At 42.1% G+C, this 23,611-nt stretch overlaps 1 long non-coding RNA gene across 1 annotated transcript in view; it reads left to right on the plus strand.

Annotated features, from left to right (window-relative positions):
* The window catches only part of LOC150003230 (uncharacterized), a 30,461-nt gene extending 7,369 nt beyond the window's left edge, over positions 1–23,092 (plus strand). Inside the window, exons 2-3 of the long non-coding RNA XR_016512663.1 lie at positions 20,995–21,163; positions 23,017–23,092. This is a non-coding gene — a long non-coding RNA (uncharacterized LOC150003230). The remainder of the gene's footprint in view (positions 1–20,994; positions 21,164–23,016) is intronic.
* Positions 23,093–23,611: the final 519 nt, after the last annotated feature.

The following is a 23,611-nucleotide window of genomic DNA, read 5'->3' on the forward strand; positions in this document are numbered from 1 at the left end:
TAAAATGTCTAAGCAAGGCCAAAATTGCTAGCCAGTCTTGTAAGAAAACTCAGTCTGGTTGATTATTTGCTGTCCTCTGCCAAGCACCATTTGATAGAAATATAATGCAAGCCATGTAATTAAAAAATTTCTAGTTATCACATTAAAGGAGAAAAAAAGAGGAAGTTGATTTTATAGTGTGTTCTATTTTATCCAATACAGCCAATACAACATTTTAACCTATTGGACTGGCTGGCAAACAAACAAACAAAAAAAATTTTTTTGAATTGTAGTCAATTTTTTAAAGTATATTTTATTGATTATGCTATTATGGTTTTCCCAGTTTTTTCCTCTTTGCCCTCCTCTGCCCAATACCTTTCTTCCCGCCAGCAATCCCCCCTCTCTCTTAGTTCATGTGATGGGTCATGTATATAAGTTCTCTGGCTTCTCCATTTCCTATACTATTCTTAATGTCCCCTTGCCTATTTTGTACCTACCAATTATGCTTCTTGACCCCTGCACCTTTCCCCCACTCTCCCACCTCCCTCTCCCCACTGACAATCATCCATTTGATCTCCATATCTATGGTTCTGTTCCTGTTCTAGTTGTTTGCTTAGTTTGTTTTTGTTTTTGTTTTATTTTAGATTCAGTTGTTGATAGTTGTGAGTTTGTTGTCATTTTACTGTTCATTGTTTTGATCTTCTTTTTCTTAAATGTGTCCCTTTTCATATAATAATGGCTTGGTGTTGAGAAGCTACTTTAGCTTTACCTTGTCTGGGAAGCACTTTATCTGCCCTTCTATTCTAAATGATAGTTTTGCTGGATAGAGTGGTCTAGGTTGTAGGTCCTTGCTTTCCATGTGGTCCTCTTTGGGTCTAGCTTGTTTGGGACTCTGCTTCCTAAAGTTGTATGTCTATTTCCTTCACCAAGTTAGGGAAGTTTTCCTTCATTATTTTTTCAAGTAAGTTTTCACTTTCTTGTTCTTCCTCTTCTTCTGACACCCCTATGATTCAGATGTTGGTACTTAAACATTGTCCCAGAAGTGCCTAAGCCTATCCTCATTCTCTTCAATTTTTGTTTCTTCATTCTATACAGGTTGATTTAAAGAAAAAGTCTCTACCTTTCTTCATATATTTCTCCAACATATAGGCTGTAATTCAGAGTTGATGGCTGGAATTTCAGTAGCCATGTTGAATGAGGAGGTAGAGGTCATGTGACAAGAATAATGGAGCAAGAAGATAAAAGGAGGTTGGGTACTTGGCATCATGACATGCCAAGCCTGATCTGAACAATCTAAATTTAGATTCTTTATATGTGAGGGGTTATAAACTTATATCTTCCTTGAGTCACTATTATTTTTTATTTTTTATAACATGTATCTGAACTCAAATCAAATCCTAAGTGAAGCATATACACTTTGAAAGTAGAAGACACTTATGGAAGTTAGACTTTTACAATTTAAAAGGCTCAATTAATAAGACTAAACATGGACTAAAAATTACATAGGGTGGTATGAGGCCCTGCTTGGCCTGCTCATTATTAAGATGTATTTAAGCTCTAGGCCCATCACCCATATTTATTCAGGATGTAATATATATCCATTAGGTCCTTAGATTCAATATTGGACCAGAGGATATCCATAGCATTTTCCAGGTTTTTAAAAATTTTATCATTTTTTACATACTTTATTTTTTAATTCCTTTTGTCTCACTCTCACCTTCTTTTTTGGGTTCATTTTTACATTAGATTTTCCAATGTTATTCCTCACAGAGGTGCAGGATGGGACTAATTACCAAGGGGAGTATTTTTTTGGTTAAGGAGAGATGGCACAAAGGTTGAACAGGAAGAGAAAAAGGCTGGCTTTTTTTACTGTCAGAAAGTGATGCCTAGAATCTTGGTCTCATTATTCCAGCCTGTTTAAAAATGCAAAAAGTGTGTGTGTAAGAAAGACTGGAAAGAAGTGCCCACATTGAGAGCAGTGGTTATCCCTGGGAGGTGGGGTAGAAGATACACTATAATTTTTTAATCTTATGTACGCTTGAATTATTTGCTATTTTTCCCTTACAATGAGCAGTTTTTATTCTACAGTTTGAGAAATGAAAATAATAATATGTCCATGGTCAAGGGGTGGTGATGATTATAATGTCACAGAAGCCAAGAAACGTTAAGCTGTGCCTCTGTCTAAAGCCACGCCCAGGCCAAGGCCATACCCTTGAAAACCTTAGCTCCTACTGGATCTGTACTTGTACTTTTTGGAAGCTTCTCTTCTGCTTAGTCAATATGAGGGAATTGCTGCTAGGTAAACAGTAAGGGCAATTCTGGGTCAGTCTGGGGGCACCTGCAAACTAGATCCCCACAGCCTTACACCTACATGCTTATTCCTACTGATGCATGAACTCACTTTCATTTTGTTATCACACTGTTTACTGAGCTTCCTGAAATACCTCAATTCCTCTCAATGACAGGCATTTTGCTTCTCTCCTTTAAGAACCCATTTCTCTGTATAGCTTCATGGTTATTGGCTTGTTATTGGGGATTGATTATACTAATGGACACAGATTTTCATGCCTCTGTTTACCCACAGCTTTGGTGAGTGACATTCCACACTGATCCTGGGTCTTGCCATGAGATGTGTTTGATTAATGAGACAATAGCTATCTTATTGAAAGAAGAGGTTTGAAAAAGTGTATGTGCATTTTTGCTCTCTCTCTTGAACCCTTGCACCGTGAAGTGAATGTGCCTGAGCTAGCCTGCGGGAGGGATGTGAGAGATGCATGGAGCAGAGCCAAGCCATCCCTGCCAAGGCCATGCTAGATCAGCCAGCTGACAGCCAACCTGGCAGCTCATAGTGGATGCCTGAGTAATCCCTGTCAAGATCAGTCAAGGCCAATCCAGAGTTGCAGAGCTTCCTAGTGGAACCATAGACTGATGAGAAATAACAAATTGTTGTTGTTTTATGCCACTAAGTTTTGGGATGGCTTGTTGCATAGCAATAACTAACTGATTCAGTTGCACACTTCCTTCCCCACCTGCCCTCCTCGAACGCCATAACCACAACAAGCTCTGTAATTTACCATTTAAATGACTATATCAGTCAGTTTTCTCTGTGTAACAAATCACTGCAAATTTTTTTATGGCTTAAAATACAACCATTTATTGATGATTATTCACGAGTCTGTGGGTTAGCTATGGGTTCTTCTGATTTGAGTTGAGCTTACCTGATTTTTGTGGGTCTTGATTATGCATTTGTCTTCAGCTGGAGGTTTGGTTGGTGCAGGCTGGTTTATTATGGTGACATTGAGATGATGGGGTTTCTTTCCCCATGGTCACCCATCACCCAGCAGGCTAGTCTGAGCTTATTCACATGACAGTAACAGAGCTCCAGAAGTATGCACGAGTGGCAAATCCTAATGTGAAAGCCCCATTTAAACCTCTTTTTACATCATGTTTGCTCTATCCCATTGGCCAAAACAATCATGGCTAATCCCAGAGTCAGTGTGGAAAGACACTACCAAAAGATATAGAGGGGCATGAAAAATCAGGGCCACAAGTGTATTTGATCCACCATCGTGACATCACACAAATTGTTTAGTTTTTCTGAGTTTTAGTTTCTTCCTCCACAAAATGGAGATAGAAGTAGTAACAGGTTGAATTGTGTCCTCCAAAACAGTATGTAGAAGTCTTAACCCCTGACACCTATGAATGGGACCTTATTTGGAAATAGGATCTTTGCAGATATGATCAAGTTACGATGAGGTCATTAGGGTGAGCCCTAATCCAATATGACTGGTGTCTTTATAAGTAGAGGAAAGCACCATGTGAAGACAGAGTCACATAGGGAGAACTCCATGTGATGATGGGCGCAGATACTGACATGCTACAGCTCTTCTCTTTGACTAGAGAGGGCGTTCCTACCTTCTCTACCTGTGGTAATAGTTCTCAAACTTCGAGAACTTTAAAGCGTGGATTGAAATGGAGAGAACACAAAACTTGAGATAAAAGACCTGAGTTTGAGATTCATATGCAATACTTAATATATGTCTTTGAGCACGTCTCTTAACATCTCTGTAGCCTAATAGCAGGTTGGTGCAAAGTAATGTCCAACTTTTTTAAAAGAAAGTTTTAGATGGTATTTATTAAATTTGTCCCTCTTCTTATAATTTTTTGATGTCACAGTGACTGATTTATACCGTATTTTTCAGATTATTGAAGTATTATTCATAATCATCCACAATATTTGCACCCATGTTCATCCCATCTAAAGACCACATTAGAAATGCTTTACTCTATGAGTTTCATAAAGGTGCCAATGCAAGTACAGCAGCAAAGTCTATTCAGAGTGCTTATGAGGACGATGCAGGGACTGAAAGAAGCTGCAGGAGCTGGTTTTCCCATTTCTGAAGTGAGGATTTCAGTTTGAAAAATGAGCCAAAAGAGGTTCATCCAAAAAAACTTGATTCCAAAGTGTTGGAAGTTGTTGTCACAGAAAACCTCCACCATTACCTCTACAGAACTTGCAGAACAATTTAACGTAGCCCATACAACCATGCTATGCCAACTGAAAAGGATTAGAAAGGTTTCAGTAGTTGGAAAATGGGTTGCACATTAACTGTCTCCAGAGAATCTGCAACAGCACGTTGCTTGTTGTGAATCATTGTTTTTGTGACACCTTCAGGCACCATTTTTAGGTAGGCTTGTTACAGGTACTGAGAAGTGGATCCTTTACCATAATGTTACACACTGCTGATCGTGGATCAGTTGAGGAGGAAGAAGAGTTCAACAACCAAGAAGAGGACTTCACCCAAAGAAGATCATGTTGATGTATGGTGGGCTATGGAAGGAATTGTCCATTACAAATTGTTAGACAACAATCAAACAATTACTGCTAATCTTTACTGTGAACAACTTCATTGTTTGAAAGCAGCTTTGAACCAAAAGCAACCCTCTTTAGTCAACAGAAAGGTGTCATCTTCCATCACGATAATGCTTGTCCTCACACACCTCAACTCACCAAAAATTTCTTGAAAGAGCTTGGTTGGGAAATATTGCTTCATCCTCCATATTCTCCTGACCTTGCTCCTTCTGATTATCTCTTGTTTCAGGGACTACAGAACAATTTTGATGGTCTTAGGTTGACATCAAGAGAAGAGGTTGAAAATGAGTTGGATTCATATTTTGCCTAGAAACCTAAAGAATTTTACAAGCGTGGCATTTATAAGCTAGTTGACAGATGGAATGAGGTTCTAGAAAGCAAAGGAGGTTATGTTAATAATAAATATTTTCATAATCATGGGCTTTTTCATTTTTAAAATAGACCTCAAAATCAGACATTATTTTTGCACCAGCCTTATATTACAATCATTATTATTACTGGTGGAGAGAGTAACTTCATCTGTAAACTCAGCTAAGATAATCAAAAGTGCTAAGTTGTGTAATGGTTATTAAGTTTAGAAAAAGAAAATTTATTCATTTATTCATCCAACTAATAACTATTAGAAGCCTATTTTTTTGCCAGGTCTCTGATAGATGCTAAGAATAAAGTAGTGAACAATATAGTTGAGGTTTCTACCCTCATAGGTCTTATATTCTAGTGCAAGAAATAGGCAATAAACTCGCTAAACAAGGCATAATTGCAAACAAATAGATAATTACATGTTATGTGAACTAGAGAATAATTGAGAAAAGCCATTTGTACTGCTTGTTAAGCAACAGGCACAGAGTTAACCTCATCTGAGATTGGAAAGCTCTAATCCTGGATGGAGCAAAAACCAGGCAGGTGAAAGTGTGATCGGTATAAATATTTTTCTTTATTTTATTTTATTTTTTGCTATATTTCTACAATACCTTATGAATTTTCTGTAGATCGATTTTTCTTCATGCCTTGCTACTTTCTATTCATTGGACCCCTGGTATTTATATCTTCATGGGGAAAGCAGCCACCCCCTAGACAAATATTGAGTGTCATTGAGTTACAAAGAGGACTTTCTTAAGTCTAAGGAAACAGAAGTTCAGAAAGCTTGCTTTTGTTGACAAAGAAGAAGAAAAAAGAAATGTAAAAATTTAAACCTTTCTTTTACATATTAAGAGCAACTGGACTCTGAACACAAGGTTTCACAATAAACCAGAGGTAGAAAGAATTTAGTTTATATTTAAAGAGAAGTTTCAATGAGACACACAGGAGTAGATATTTTTTCACCACCAAAAGAGAGAGAGAGAGAGAGAAACTGAAGGACATCGTCGTCGGCAGCCGTCCGTCTCGAGAGACGATGGCGTAGCTTCTTGAGAGTCTATCTGCACCGCCGAGAATGACTGTGCAGTCCGACTCGGGAGTGACAATCCCTGCCACACTTGTTACAGGTGAAGGCAGATGGCCGTTGTTGCTGCTGTTGATGCTGCTTCCGCCTCGATCTTTTCTGGACCGCCTCCTCGTTGCGCGCAGCCTCTGCACGTGACGTACCTTGCCTGACCGCGAGCCTCCAGGCTAGGCGGTCGTCTGCTTGAACTTCCCATGTGTTGAGATTGATGGAGCATTGTGTCATGTCCTTTTTGCAGATGTCTTTGAACCGCAGTTTTGGGCGCCCTGTCATCCTCTTGCCTTCTGCTAGCTCGCCGTAGAGGAGGTCTTTGGGGATACGGCCTGCATCCATTCTTTTGACATGGCCGAGCCACCTGAGGCGTCTCTCGCTAAGAACTGCATGCAAACTGCTCATATTGGCTCGCTTCAGCACCTCGGTGTTGGGGACCTTATCCTGCCAGGCGACATGCAGGACGCGTCGCAGGCACCTCATGTGGAAGCTGTTGAGTTTCCTTTCGTGCCTTGCGTAGGTGGTCCACGTCTCGCTGCCATAGAGGAGAGTGCTGAGTACGCAGGCTTGGTAGATGCGCAGTCTGGTTTTCTCAGTGAGGCTGGAATTGTTCCACGCTCGCCGGTTCAGTCTGGCCATAATTGTGGCTGCCCTGGCGATTCTCCGGTTGACCTCCAAGTCGACTGACAGAGAGCTCGAGATGGTGGACCCGAGGTAAGTGAAGTCGTTGACAACCTCCAGGGTGTATCCGTCGATGGTGATGCATGGGGGAGTCCCCGTGCCTTGAGCCATAACATTCGTCTTCGTCAGGCTGATGGCTAGTCCGAACTCCTTGCATGCGTGGGAAAGGCAAGTGACTAGCTGCTGGAGTCCCTCTTCGGAGTGTGATGTCAAAGCTGCGTCGTCGGCGAAGAGCATCTCACGGATGAGCACCTCTTTGACTTTGGTCTTGGCTCGTAGACGGGCCAGGTTGTAGAGCTTGCCATCGGATCTGGTGTGAATGAAGACACCCTCGCTGCAGTCCTTAAAGGCGTATTGGAGGAGCATGGAGAAGAAGATTCCGAACAGCGTAGGCGCGAGGACGCAGCCCTGCTTTACTCCGCTGCTGACTGGGAAGGCCTCAGAGGTTGCGCCGTTGTAGGACACCGTGCTGTGCATGTTGTCGTGAAAGGACATGACCACAGCAAGCAGATGTGGTGGACAGCCAATCTTCCGTAGCAAGCTGAAGAGTCCGCTTCGACTGACCAGATCAAACGCCTTCATGAGGTCGATAAAGGCGAGGTAGAGTGGTTTATGCTGCTCGTGACACTTCTCCTGCAGCTGGCGTAGGGAGAAGATCATGTCCACTGTTGATCGGCCAGCTCTGAAGCCACACTGGGACTCTGGGTAGACGCGGGAAGCAAGGGTCTGCAGGCGGGCAAGAGCGACCCGGGCGAATACTTTGCCGACGACGCTGAGGAGAGAGATGCCCCGGTAGTTGTTGCAGTCGCTGCGGTCTCCTTTGTTCTTGTACATGGTGATAATGTTGGCGTCTCTCATATCCTGGGGGATGTAACCCTCCTTCCAGCAGAGACAGAGTAGATGGTGGAGCGGCTGTAGCAGGACTGGTTTCCCGCTCTTTAGGATTTCTGGAGGGATTCCGTCGCTTCCTGGTGCTTTCCCGCAAGCGAGGCGGTCGATGGCTTTGCCGAGCTCTGCCGCAGTAGGTGGGGTGTCTAGCTCCTCCATGACTGGTAGGTCTGGGATGGCTTTAAGAGCAGTGTCTGTTACGGTGTTCCTCGTCGCGTACAGCTCGAGGTAGTGCTCGGTCCACCGCCACATTTGCTGTTCCTGGTCAGTGATGACCTCACCTGTCTTGGACTTAAGGGGGGCGATCTTGGAGGGGATTGGGCCTGTTGTCTTCTTGATACCCTCATACATTCCTCGTGCATTGCCTATATCGGCGGCTTCCTGAATGCTTCTGCACAGGTTTAGCCAATAGGTGTTGGCACAGTGGCGGGCGGTCTTCTGGACTTTGTTCCTGGCAGCCCGTAGAGCTTGAAGTGTACTGGGAGTGGGCGTGACCTTGTAAGCCAGTAGGGCCTTCCTCTTAGCCTCGATCACGGGTTCCATTTCTTCCCAGTGAGCCTCGTACCAGTCAGCGTTCTTCCGCTCTTTCTTCCCGTAAGTAATAATGGCGGAGTTGTATATGGCGTCGCGGAGACGTGGCCAATTGGATTCGATAATGTCATCTGCCGCCACTCCCTCGCCGAGTGCATCTTCCATCTTGTTGATGAATTGCTGGGTCTTAACTGGGTTGCTGGCACAACTGGTGTTGATGCGTGGGCGACCCTTCATCTTGGAGTGGTGCAACCTCTTCGGCATTATGCGCACCTTGCTTACCACGAGGGCATGGTCCGTGTCGCAGTCTGCACTGTGGTAGCTGCGGGTGAGGAGGGTGCTGCCAATATCCGTTCTTCTGGTGATGACGAGGTCAAGCTGGTGCCAATGGCGGGAGCGGGGGTGCCTCCATGACACCTGGTGGATCTCTTTGCACTTGAAGAATGTGTTTGTCACGCACAGGCCGTGGTGACACAAAAGCTCAAGCAGTCGCTGACCATTCTCATTGATCTTTCCTCTCCCAAAGTTTCCAAGGCAGGTGGGCCAGGCCATGTGGTCGGCTCCTACTCTTGCGTTGAAGTCTCCAAGGAGATAGAGAGCGTTACTTCTGGGAATCTTGGATAACGCTTCGTCCAGTGCATGGTAGAACTGTTCTTTCTCTTCGGTGGTGGCGCAGAGGGTTGGGGCATACGCGCTAAGAATGCTGACTGGGCCGAAAGTTGTTGACAATCGGAGGGTAAGTAATCTCTCTGTGCCTCCTGTGGGTGGCTCTATGGAGTTAACAAGCGTGTTCTTCACAGCAAACCCAACACCGTGCTGTCTTGGTTGGTCCGGAGACTTCCCTTGCCAGTAGAAGGTGTAGTTGGTTTCTCTGATAGTTCCGTTGTCGGCCAACCGGGTCTCCTGTAGAGCCGCAATGTCGATGTTTAGTCGTGCCAGTTCCCTATCGATGACAGTGGTTTTCCTGGCACCCTTGATCCACGGAAGGTCTGCAGTAAGTCCGGGGCACATGGTCCTGACGTTCCAGCTAGCGAGGCGAAGAGCCGGAGGCTTCTTTCTTGTTGTTTGCTTGGAATTAACTGGTGCGGGTGTTTTGTGGCCCACTTTTCGAGAGGCGCCTCTCTGATCCCCACGCACCCAGTGGGGCAGGCAAGCCATGGCGAGACGGTAGCTGTCCAGTGAGGTGCAATGACCTCTCCCACCGTCAGAGGAGACCCCTGGCGCTCGTTTCCTTCGCCAATCGGATGAGCTGATAACCGGTATCTGTCTCCTCCCGTGTTGAGTCGACATCTTGCGATGACGCTGGAGTGTCCTCTCAAGTGAAACTGAAGCTACAGAGCCTGGGCAGGGTGATATGGAGGGTCTGCTGTTGCCCATGCAGCAGACCCCCCCTCTCTTCGCAGCTGAAGGGTCCAAGGGAAAGACAAAGTCAATACAGCTTGGCTTCAGGTGCGCCACAGGAGTTGCCGGTGTTGACTACAATGTCAAACCGCCTTAGGGACTCCGGCTCCGGATTTTCTGTCGGGGTTTACTCCCTTAGCCTTTCCCCTGAAGAGGTATGCTGCAAGGCAGCGGAGGTTTTTTGGAGTCAGAGTTTTCCTTCTCTGATTTTAGAGATGTCCTTCCTCTTTCCTCCTTTACAGTCTTGAGGGCAGCATTTACAGGCTAAAATAGAAAACTGGCAGTGTAACCTTCTAAGCAGATACTACCAATACCCTGCTTGGGTATACTCACCCAACAATAAACATCTCTTAAATGTCCTCCAAGTGCCATGCCTCGAATTAGTAAATGGCAGTGCAATGGCAGCCAAACATTTGGATCAGTTTCACTAAGTAAACCACCAACACAAGTAGGTTTTTAAAACAATAGAATAGTGTCTCATTTTATTAAAAATAATAACTATTTTTAAGCAACTTACCAGCAACACTGAATAAAAACCTGGCTGTGTTTCCCACTGTTTCAACTGCTCCTCAGCTGGCTTTAACACAGCAGTATCCTGACTGGTGGCCTGAGTTAAGACTTGAAGAACAACAGTGCTGGCACTATTGAGATCCATGGAAACCAATTGGCTCAGTCCGAATAGCCCGGCTCTCCAGCTTCCACTGTCCAACACGAAGTGGCGTCGGTTGGTCCCGCACCCCACGCTTGCAAGTCCACGCGCCGCCGCCCACTGATGGCGAAAGCGGCTTCTAGGAACGCACCATGTTCTGAGTCGCAGCTCTAAACGATGCGGATGCTAGAATATCGCGTCACAGACATCCACAGCAATAAAAAAGATCAAAATACTGATATAAAAAACCTTTTGAAATAGGGTTTTAGAAGACATTTTTATTGAACAGCAAGCATTCATAACTGCCTACCCTCTTACTGGTAGAATAAAGATTTTGTTAGGTATCCATCTTTACCTCATACAGTCTGTGTGATTAGAGAAACTGAACTGTCTTTCAGTTACATGGGTGGAACTTAATCGAAGCAAATGATGGTACTGTAATCCCAACCCCTTTGAAGGCAATTGGTTCAGAAACCCAGGCTTTAACCAATCAGCATATGATGTTTCTCTGTTCACTAATTTGTTTAGAGTTGTTCCAGTCAGGCTGAAGATTACAGAGAAGTTTTCTCCTTCTCTGTCCCACTGGTGATGGAGAAAGTGGGCTCCCAGTACAGCCAACTTCTGACCAAGTGGGAAACCAGCTGTGGTATCAGACCAACAATGTGACTCTCAGGGTGGAGAGACAGAAAGAACTCATGTCCCAGCTGATATTTCAGAGGTTGTGAACCAACCATCTGTAATACTAAACTTTCTGTTTTGTGATATAATAATTTTATTTCTTGTTTAATCAGTTAGAGTCAGGCTTTCTGTTTTTAAGAGCTAAAAAGCATTCAAGACTATACAATGGGAGAAATAAACAGATTGTTTTGGAGGAGTGGCAGACAGGGGGAATTATTTTTCACTTTTACCAACAAATTTTAAGAAAATTTCAAGATTATTAAAGGAGACCTGTGCCAACATGGGGAGGTGAAGACAGAATACAAATGGACACATGGCATAATGTGGTTAATCAGCAAGAAAAGCTTATGCACCTATTTTAGCTTGAGACTGCTTTATAAGGAATTCAGAATTTTTTGTGTGACCCAGGAGGGAGGGGACATAGGGGCATATAAGACAGTTGAGGAAGCTGGGTTATGACACCATGAGAGGACTCTTGCAATTAAAGGTGTGCTGATTTTGTAGTAGAGGGCATCAGGCTGGCCACTTGAGCTAACCGAATGGGAATCACTGCCATGTGCTAGAAGAGGAATACAACCACCAAGACCCAAAGAGAAGCATAATTCATTAAGGGCAGACAATGCATTATACAGGACCCATCAGCATTGATTAGAGTTTTACCAGTAAGGTGAGATATATCTGAACTTGAGGTTATTGGGAATCTGCAGAGAACCACACATGGGTAAGAGTGTAAACTTTTACATATACCCAATGTACCATATTAGAGCAGATGATCAAGTTAAGACATATAGCCACTGCGAAAGAGGAGATATAATCTTAATAGGGCATCTGGAATTGGAAGTGATTACTCATTTACCCAAATGAGACTGGGTTAATCTGAGACTGTGTTAAATTCATTATGGTAGATTGTAACATTTGTCCTAATTCTTTGCCCATGCTGTATCCATGTCCTTTATCATAATACCTCATAACTCTTCTAACAAAGTAGAATCTAGGGTAGACTCTTATTTCCTCACTCCTAGACCTGGAGTTGGCCATGTGACTTGCTGTAGTGAATAGAAGGAAACTGAAGAAACATGTCCTAGTTCTAAGCCTAGGTCTCAAAAGGCCTGTGCGTTTCCATTTCCTTGCACTTGCATGTCTGCCATCAATATGAAAACATGCCAGGCTTAAGAGTTATGTGGAGGAGAGCTGAGTCACCCTAGTCATCCCAGATGAAGTTGAATATGCCCAGATATATTAGTTTTCTATTGCCATCGTATCAAATTACCACAATTTTAATGGCTTAAAAAACACACATTTATTGTTATAGATATGGAGGTCAGAATTATATAATGGGTCCACAGAGCCGCATTCCTCCTGCAGAATATAGACCTTTTCCAGCTTTTAGAGGCTGCCTATATTTTTGAAGATAGACCCCTTCTCTATCTTCAAAACCAGCAACATACCATCTTCTCTTCTGTGTGACCTTCTACCAACATCTTATAAGAACCCATCCAAATAATCAAAAAAAACCTTTTCATCTCAAATCTTTAAATTAATCACATTTGCAAAGTTTTTTTGATATTGAAGATAATATACTCATAGGTTCCAGGAAGTAGGACATGGACATCTTTTGGTACCATTATTCTGTCTACCATACCAGATGTGTGAGCAAGCTGGGCCAAGATCAGCAGATACATATGTGTGAGAAATACATGCTCATTGTTGTGTGTGACTGGGGCTTTGAGATTGTTTGTTATGTGGCATTGTTTTATCAATTGATAATTGAAGCATAGAGATTAAGTTACCTTTCATTTCTATGTTTAAAATTATAACATCCCATTAGTTAAAATGAAAATTACCGTATAAAATGAGAACAAAAGAGCAGAGAAGAAAGTTACTTTCCTTTTTCTTTCTTTCCTTTTTAATATTTCTCTTCCTACTCTTTTTTATTTTTCATTGTGGGGAAAAAATGAAAACTGTAGAAAAACAAAAACAGAAAAAAATTAAGAAATACTTCTTATCATACTATTCTGAGATAATTACTATGGATATCTTTGTGCATATCTCTCCAAAATTGTTCAACTATTCAATCCTAGGAATTTATATTCTGGGACTTTGAATTAAAGATTGACCTGAACTAGGAAATCTCTCATTTCACCTCAAACACCTAGAAATGCCAAAACACACATATTAGAAAATAATAAATGAGAGAAGGTCAGAGTTTGTGCATTCAAAAATCTTGTACTGTTTGGAAGAAGAAGAAAGAGGCAGAATAACCTGATATTTACTAAGTATATGTGTTTAACAGTTAAGGGTAACCACAAAAATGGTAGAAATACAATGTGACATCTAAACCAATGGAGGAAACTGGAGAGAAAGAGATCCAACAAAATTCAGAGACAGGGAGAAGAGGCAAAGAAATATTTCCCAAATGGAATGCAAAAACAAGTTGGCAGAAATAAGTCCAAACATATCAGTAATTACAATAATACAAATAGATGATATGAAAGGTAGAGATAATCAACTTGGTTTTAAAAAATCCATCTACTTGCTACTCTCCAGAGAGGCATTGAAAGTAACAAGGCTCAGAAAGGTTAAAAACATATTGATGGAAAAGACATTTGATATATCAGGCAAATACTAAAAGTATGCTGGCATTGCATATTGCCACTATAGATATGAACAAAGTCATATATAAACTGAAGTACTGTTTATACTAGAGAAAATTTTTAAATAAACTGAACAGCTGTAAAAAGTGGAAAAGATAAATAGATTTTATATTCATGTGAAGAAATCCTATATAGCAGTTATAATGAATGAACTAGAACCATATGAATCAACACAGGTTTTTAAAATGTTGAATGGGAAAGAAATGGAAAAATATCACATGCAGTCTGACAACATTTATCCATAAAAAACAACTCTATATATTTCCCATATGTATGTGGCAAAAATATAAAAATCTGGACTGGGTGATATACACCATATTTATGACAGTTTGAGAGGGGAAAAGATGAGATAGAGAAATAGAATAAATGAGACATCAGCTTTATCTGTAATATTCTAGTTATTTTATTTAAAATTCTGAAGGAGATATAAGTAATTAATGTTTGTTACATCATCTACTTTTCTGTACTTTAAATAAAAGTCTTCAAGAACCATTCCTTAAAACAAAGTGAGGGATATTTTCTCTATGGCCTCTTTAAGTGCCAAAATTCTGATTCTACTGTCATATCTAATACATAAAGAAAAAGAAGAAGAAAAAGAAAGCCATAGTGCTTTGCAACTTGCAGAAAAATATTGAGCATTATTTACTATAGAAAAAATTGGGAAGATCTTACATGTTTGGAAATAAAATTGACACCTACCTTCAGGGAAGTATTAGAGAACTGCTAAATTCATGTTCTTGAAAAATAGTTCATGACATGGCAAAATTTTCACAATAAACTGTCAAATTAATTAAGCAGGGTACAAAACTGTATATATATATATATATATATATATATATATATATATATATATATTATATGCATATAAAATAGATCTGCTTTGTGGTTGCCAACATTATGGGTAATATTAGCTTCATTTTCTACAGTAAGCATGTATTACATTTAAATTTACTTTTAATTAAGGAGGCTAGTTTTATTGCAATTATATAAACTGATTGAAATTATGTAATTAAAAAAATAATAAAAAGACTGCCTTTCAAAAATAAAACCATATTAAGTGACAAGTGTTAACATTTCAGCTCATTAGAAATGATACAGATTTGAGTGTTATTTAGTTATTTTCTGCCTCCCTTCCCACCTACGGACCCATTAGTTGTGAATTCAAGGCAGAGAAAAATAGGCTGATTAGGACAGTTGATGAATCCCAATGTGGCATGTGCAGTCCACACTGCACTCACCTGCCACCAGGATAATAAGGGTACGGGCCAGCATGGACATTTGTATCTGATATAATGTACAGTCTTTCCGAGACTGGGCCTTCCGGTCTCACAGAACATTGTCATCCAGGCCACTGAGGGCAACACTGCATTCAGCCCGCGGAGTGCCCCCTCCTAGCTAAGAATCTTACTGCTTCTGGCCTTGGAATAGGCTTTTCTCAGGGATAGTCTTCCTTTGTGGTTTATATCCCATCCCACTCGAGACTTTGACATTCCAACAAAGACTTCTATATGTAAATCAAGGGAAACAGCTTGCTGAGTTTCATTATTTCTCAGCAGTCCTGAAAAGCAAACCTGGAATGTTGGGGGCCCAGGAGTTACCTAGTTGGAGGCCCCTGTGAAGTTTGGATTTAGGAGACCAACATATTTCAGACAAGAACTCAAACTAGCACCTGGACTGACTAGCGTTCTCCTCCTCACAGCAAAGGTGGCCTCAGGAAGCAATGAAAGCATAGATCCAAGAAAGGAAACCTGTCTTCTGGCAGAGAGGGGGCAAACTGTGTGAGTAAATGGTTTGCTCTATTGTCATTGATAACGTTAAGGATATTAGTAGATAACACAGAATAAAAATGTCTTTATTCTAATAAGCCAGCAGAAAAAAATAAAGAAAAGAAAAACAGCTGCATTTGGCACCACAATGTCACTTGGAAATTGACCTCGGTTAAAGAGTAATTGTCTAAATCATTAACAGTGTTTGCTTGTTCCAAGCTTATCACTAGAACTAGCTCTTTAAAAACTATCAGCATTTCTTTTCTTCCTTCTGGGCCTACGTTTCCTGAATTTACATTATTAGTACATGGAAGATTTTTGGGATGAAACAAAGCTTGGTTGATTTGCTGCATTTCCTGCTACCACAGCTTGGGCTGGAAATTAGATTCTTTGCCCAGGAATAGTGGAAAGGGCACCTGTTCAGTGTCCTGCTTCTGCCTCCCAGCCAAGGATCTCTGTGGGTACCTGCCAGACTGTTATTTGGTCCCCTCAGAGGGGCCAGCAGCACATGCCCTGGGGCTCTGGCAGTCCCAAAGAAAGGACACAGGTACCATGCATCTTGTAAGGGCTGGCCGCAAGGTTCTTGTTAGAACGCATTTATTTTGTCCCTAAACATTTAAATCATCCTTCTAATGGAAGTCTTCATATCCTGTATGGAGACACATGGATCCTACGTTTAGTTTCCTGCAACATGCTAGACTGCTCAGTATAAGTCATGAGACATTATCCTTGGACACAGATGTACATAGCGCAGTGGAAACAGCAACCACAAAGCAACCAATCAGTTAAGAGGTTTTTGAGTGGGGAACAACCTTTCTCTCTGTGGTTAAGTCTTTATTACAAGTTTCCTCAAATATATAGTACAGAGGCTTCTCACTATGTGTGGCCCAGAAAATACTAGCAATATCCTCTCTCCAATGTTTCCCAGTAAGAACAACAGTTACAGTTCCTCCTTCCCTTTCTACACATGCCTTTCAGCATCACCTGACTCACCATTTCCTGATTTCAGACTCTCCAATATGCCCTCCCACCATGCTGGGCATGGTAAGGGAACTTCTGGCCCCTTACACTGTTCTTTGGAGAATTGTCCCCCTTCCCACTCCTAACTTTAAGTGAAACTCTGTTAAACAACATGTTTTACTGTGGACAGACAGAACTTCCCACCCCTAAGTGTGGGCTACACCTAGTGACTTGCTTTCAAAGAATACAGCATGCGGAAGGGGAAATTACCGTATTTTTCGCTCCATAAGATGCACTTTTTTTTCCCCCAAAAAGTGGGGGAAAATGTCTATGCATCTTATGGAGTGAATATTGTGTCACAGAGCGTGATGTGTATTACCTGATCTGTCAGAGGTGGAGACAGCTGTTAGAAGAGGAAGTGGTGGGCCCACGAGAAACCCCTGGGGATGCTTAAATGTCCCACTTTACTGGTGAATCTCAGGGTGTCTGGCCAGTTGCCATCCACCTCTGCTCATCACCCAGGACCTGGGAGAGTGTAGAGAGGCGACTGACACTCCCAGCTACAACCGCTGACCTGTTGAATCAGCTGAGGCTAATAACTGGTATGAGGCACAGTGCCAACTGCCAATTGTCCTTGACACTGGGTGGGGTCTATGTCAGTAGAACCACCTCCAATCACTAATCACTGTGTTTTAAGCTCCACCAATCACAAGACGCAGATTGGTGGAGCTGAAGTAATATGTTCTCAGCTGGCTACTGGCTCTGTTAGATGCTACAGCTGTCTTGTCTACCTCTATACTGTTTCCAGTGCACACCAGATTTCTGTGTGAGGAGGCCAGCAGTAACTGGGTGAGCAGCTATAAATGCTGAAGTTGGTAGTATATAAAGGGAGTTATGGTGGGGTCACTGTTCTAGTAGTAACACAGGCACTGAGGGGGTTAAGGGGTATCACTAGCTATAACAGGCACTGGGGGTAGTCCGCCAGAACCTGTAACTAGGATAGTGATACTCTCAGTGACTGTTACAACTAGTGATATCTCTCAACTCCAACAATGACTGTTATTAAAGACCCCCATAAATTCTGACACTAGCAATGATGAGTTCTTGGGATCCCCAGAAAACTAGAAGAGTACTTGAACCTTAAAGTCTCTCCTCATTTGTTAATGACAGTGATGATGGTTCTTAATACTGCTGTTGACTGCTTTTCACTTTACATGGTTGAAATATTATTATTCTGTTATATTTTATTAAACATTTTAGTATACCATTCGGTTCAGATATTTTTTTTCTTGTTTTCCTCCTCTAAACCTAGGTGTGTCTTATGGTCAGGTGAATCTTATAGTGCAAAAAGTATGGTACTTCATAGTAGAGAAACCCTGCAAATACTACTTTTGCCAGATGATCAAGGTTAACATCATCAGTGATAAGTCACATCAGTGATATAATGTGTTAAAAAATCCACTTTGCCTCTGTGGTCATTCTTCATAAACCCACATCCCAAGGATAACCATGAAAAATAATTTAGAAAAAAACTAAATGGAAAGATATTCTAGAAAATACTTGACCAGTGCTCCTCAAAAATGTCAAGGTCATCCAAAAAATAAAAATGAACAGTCTGAAAAACTGTCACAGCCCAAAGAAGTTTAAGATACTGAAGACTAAATGTAATATGGTATCCTAATTAGGATCTTGGAACAAAAAAGGATCATTAGGGAAAAACCAATGAAATTTGAATAAAGTATGGAGTTTAGGGATTTTTGTTTTGTTTTGTTTTTGTTTTTTAAGAAAAGGACAATTATTTTTTTGATCTGGACAATGTATCTGCTGAAGGCACAAATTTGGTTGTCCTACCAGTGGGTGTAATGATTCTTAGTTAAATTTTCCCCAGATAAATTCCTAGTTCTCATGTAGCCTAGGCTTGCCCAAATGTTACATTAAAAAACTCAACAAAGTTAGTAGCCAAAAGTAATAAAAAATAAATGGTATTTCAAACTTTACTTGACTATCTGGAAGAAAAATATAAGAGACTTAATTCATAACACACATTTAAAAAATCTTTCTTCTTTCTAATTTTCATATAACCTGTAGCTTTTCTGGACTTTATTATTCTCCAAATCCTTTCCTTTCTATTCCCTCCCTCTGCTCTTTCTGAAGTTCTACACAAATGACTCTTCTGTCCCATCATTTTCTCAATCCTTTCTGCCTGCTTCCTCCAAACTTTCTCTACCTATTATCCATTTTCATTTGTCACAACCTGGGCCCTTAAGTTCAGTAGTCAAAGAGAAAATTCTCCTTAGCAGAGGTAGAAAGAGAATGTGGGAAGGCTATAAATTCAATACAATAATATAGGTTGCTCCTATTACAAATACAAATAGTTGGCTTTGAAATACGAGGGAACACACACACACACACACACACACACACACACACACAAATGAAATTACCTTCTGCGGGCAGGCCCCTTGTAGTACAGGCTTCACCCACTAGGTGAGTGTTCTAGGAACCCATCTGTATCCATGTACCAGCTGGCGTTGTGAGAGGCTATGTTCAGCTTCAGTGAATTTTTTTTTGAGGACTCTGTCAACATGTTTGCCCATTTCATGGTGGGTAGTTTATGAGTGCACCTGCCCGCCCACACCACGTTGTGTTCAGCAGTTTTTGACCCGGTGCCCTACCCTCCCTATTCACCTGATCTCACTCTAAGTGACTTTTTGTTTTCTCAAATGAAAAAAGTCCTCAAAAAGAAACATTTTGTTGATGTGGAAGAAGTGAAACAAAAAGTGTCAGAACTAAAAGGCATCAAAATCGATGAGTTCAAAACCTGTTTTGAGCAGTAGAAAAACATCTTGATAGGTGTATTGCATCAGATGGAGAGTACTTTGAAGGTGACTGAAGTTTAAACATGTAAGAATAAATACACATTTTTTAATAAATAAATTCTGAGTTTTTTGACCCCCCCCCCTACAGACCAGCATTAGAAGAACCATAACAGTGAGCAGGCTAAAAAGTGAATCCAGAGGAGAAATCAGATGGTCTTGGTTCAGGTCACAGGCACGCAATTTAAATGGTAAATTCTGTGCTTTGTGCAGATAAAGTCCATATCTGCCCTTTTCCCTGTGTGTCCCAGTGCCTAGCTCAGAGAAAGAACGGCAATATGTTTGACAGGTGTCCTTGAGAATGAATATCCATTTCTTTAACTATAAAATAGCAAATTTAGACAATGTCTTCCTTATTCACTTCACAGAGATTTTGCCAGGTGTCAAACAGCCTACATTTTATGGGAAATAAATAAAAAAAGGAAGTGTAGTAAAGAAAGCATCAGTGTGGACAGAGCCAGAAAGATCCTCCAAAGCAAAGGGGAACTTGAATTAAGTTCATTGACTATTGTTTAACACCTGTCAAATGGGAAAGGTTGGGTGAAATTATCTCTGACTTCTCACTGGCTCACTGCAATGTGATTGGGCAACTCTTCCCATCAGGAAGTAAATTGTGACTTGCTGTAACAAATATTGTAAAATGTGGTAGAATGACAGTGTGTAAGTTCTAAGCCTAAATTTCAAGATTCCTTGTGTGATTTTCCTCTCACTCTTGGAACCCTTCCTCCATGTTGTAAATAAGTTCAGGCTTTGCTGAAGGATGAGAGACACATGACTCAGTCACCTCCAGCACTCTAGCCAACAGCCACTCAATTCCAGAAACAGAGCTGCTTAGCTGACCAGAAGATGACAGCAGATACATGAGTGAGCCCAGTTGAGACCAGAAGAACCATCCAGTAGACTATAACTCAAATTGCTGATCTACAGAATCATGACCCATCAAGGTTAGGGGTGGTTTATTTATGCAGCAATTGCTAGTAGATATAACTTTCAAAGAAAAAATTCAGTGATTCAATTACTCCTTCTTCACTTGTACCTTCAGACAGACGGCATATTTTCCAGGGAACCTGCGCTGACCAAGAAATTATCTAATGCATTGTCTTGAAGATCTGTTGCCTGCTTTTGTTTGGCCATGTAACTTTTTGTATTATTATTAAATTGGTTACTTAAAAAACTCTAAAGACATTATCCTGGACCCTATTTATTTATGCTTTAATATCTTTCGTATTTATCTAAGACTGAGCTACTCTTAATATTCATTGAAGAAAAGAATGAAGACATATCTGTCTTTCATTTCTGCACCTTGTCCTCTGAGAACCACCATCCTTGAAGGTGGACAGCATCCTCTTGTTGTCTTTAGATACATTCACCATGAACACTTGGTGACTCCTCAGATCAGAACTCTGTTCTCTACATTTCAAGGTATCATCTAGTTATGTATCAGGTTAATTCTGCTATAATGTAGCTCATCATAGAAAACTCAGTTTAAATTGGCTTGAGAGAAAAGAGGAAATTTGTTTCTGTTACTGAAGGTTATCTGGCTTCAGGCATGGTTTTAATTAGATTTCAAGTCTTTTTCACTCCATCAGTAATCTCCCTTTTCCTCTGTGTTACCTTAATTTACAGGCAGGCTTTCTCCATGTGGTGACAAAAATGGCTGCTGGGAGCCCAAGACTCCAGTGTTTTCTGCTGAATAACTGCCGCACAGAGATGTTTCCCTTCCCAGTAATTTCTACAGAAGTCTGGAGGCCAGTTCTCACTGGATCTCCTTGAATCATATGTTGCACCTAAATTGGTAAGCTGCTAGCTCCCCCTGAAGTGATGGTGGGGTTAACATCACTCAATCAAGAGAGAGTGAGGTTTCTGAAAGAACATCAGGTGCTGTTACTAGAAGGGAGAAGAGATGTGGTCAGAAAAAGCCAGCAGTTACCACTAGAACAGTGGTTTTCAATCTTATTGTACATTATAGTCACCGGGGATCCAAAGGGTCCCCGGTTTGATTCCCAGTCAGGGTACATGCCTGGGTTGCGGGCCAGGTCCCTTGTTGGGGGCGTACAAGAGGCAACCCATCAATGTTTCTCTCGCACATAGATATTTCTCTGCCTCTCTTTCTCCCTCCCTTCTGTCCTCTCTAAAAATAAATAAATAAAATCTTAAAAAGAAAACACTTCCAGAAATGGGTATTTACTCGGTCTGAGTGTGGCCTGGGAATCAGTATTAGTTTAAACTCTTCAGGTGGCTCTAGAACAGCCAAGGCAGAGAATCTCTGCATTGGGGATATTAATAGTGAATTAAGCCTTAACCCTAGGGAATGCCTTGAAGTGCTAAGGGTCATGCCAAAGGACTGCATCTCTCTGGCAAAAGAAACTGGAGAAAGCTAGGAGTCAGTGCGGTATAGTTGTTGTGTAAATTGACTGGGATAGGCAGACAGGAAGCTGTAATTGTCCCCAATTCTAAGTATATTAGGTACCACCTTCTGTGTACACAAGCTGCCAGGCCTGATGACAACGTTTAAAATAAAATTTTGAGAAACCGTTTGCTCCAGAGAGCCAAAAAAATCTACTACGACACCCCCAGTTACAGAATTAAAAGTACAAGGTTAGCTACCCTGCTGAAGTCCCTCACCCCTAAGGTCAAGTATATAGACTCTTGGGGTGTCCCTAGCATCATTCTGCCTGATGAACCCATGCCTGACTCCCCTGTACCCATCGGAGGGGGATGGAACAGCCATTTCTATCTTTGCTACTGCAGTCTTTTCTCCCAGCTGGTTGTAGGAGGCAGATTCTCCTCATCTTTCTAGTGAGGAAAAGTTCTGGCCAATCACAAGAAGCCAACTTGAGATTGCAAATGTGGGGATGAGATGGCAAAATCTGTTTTTGGAGCTGTAAGAGACACCCTCTCAGTGTGCAGAGCTGCCCCAGAAAGCATGTTGTCAGGCAGGCCTGGCAGCTGTTCACAGCCCAGGGCTGGGTGGGGGTGTCAGAGGCTGCGGGCGGTCTGGATCTCTGCACCCAAAATTCTAAATCTTCCTTTTCCAGGTCCAGGCCCTGAGCAAACACAATGTGGGCCTTCTCCTCAAACTTGTATTTTGGAGGGACCAGGAGAGGAGAATGCTCAGGGAAAGGTGAGGGGATGCAGTAGGCAAGATATGGTTTGGAAATTCAGTCCCCATCACATTGACTCCTGTCCTGTCTTCCTTGACTTGGACATAACAGAGCCTCCTTGAATCTCAGTTTCCTCATCTGTAAAACGGGGGACTAGATGCTGTCTGAGAATCCTCCAGGGTCTGCAAATCCTGAGGTTATGATAAGGAAGGGTGGGGCCACCAGCCTGCTTTGCTTTTGGGGGCAACTGGTTGTTTGAGGTCAATGAAGTGTTTATGACGCCCGTGTTTTGTTTTGTTAATTTTAAAATGTCTGTTAACAACAGTTAAGCTGTTCATTCCCCTATCCTCTTCCTCATTGATTTCTTGGATACAGTTCACCTAGACATTGCCTCAGTTTAGCAAATTTTGGCTTTCCTTCTTGGTTGGCTCATGCTATGTATATTTGAGAACAAATATGACCCCTCTCATTCTTAAGAACAAGAGATACCCTATTTACCCCTTGTCCTTGTCTCTCCCCTTCGCCCTCATCACTGTCATTCTAGGAGCATAAACGCTGAGGAGGGGCCTGAAGTGTGTGACCAGCAGCCAAGCCAAGACCCTGATCTTCCCACCGCTTTAATTCCGGTGCGTTACAGAGAGACACATTCTGCACTTGGCAGATGGGGAGGCTGAGTCCGCCTCCGTTTGTTTTCTCTTCTGCCCTGTCTCCCTCCTCCCCCGTCCCTCCCCCTTTCTTCCACTGCTGTTTACTGAACCCCTTAAGTCGTGATGACGTGCCAGGCAATGTGCCAAGTGCTGGGGCCCCGAATTCATCAGGGGGTGGATTAAAAAGCTCTGCTCTAAAGGAGTCTCCTGGGGGTAGATGTGGAAATAAACAGTGACAGTACAGTGACAATACAGCGCCCTGAGGGTTCCCGCGGAAATGAGCACAGGCTGTTTGGAAAGCCCCCAGGAGGACCCTGACCCAAGGGGATGCCTTGAGGGTGCCCCGCGCCCCCGTAACAGATTGCAGGGGGGCGGTGTGGGGGAGGCACAGCTACAGACAGCCCTGCGGGCCGCCAGCTCCGCCTGTGCCGCAGTGAGGCGGGATCCCACGTCCCAGTCTGCTTCCCCTGACGAATCACCGCAGTCCAACCC

Source organism: Furipterus horrens, unplaced genomic scaffold (genome assembly GCF_987537825.1).
Source record: "Furipterus horrens unplaced genomic scaffold, mFurHor1.1.pri manual_scaffold_8, whole genome shotgun sequence".
In the NCBI taxonomy this organism is placed as follows: Eukaryota; Metazoa; Chordata; class Mammalia; order Chiroptera; family Furipteridae; genus Furipterus; species Furipterus horrens.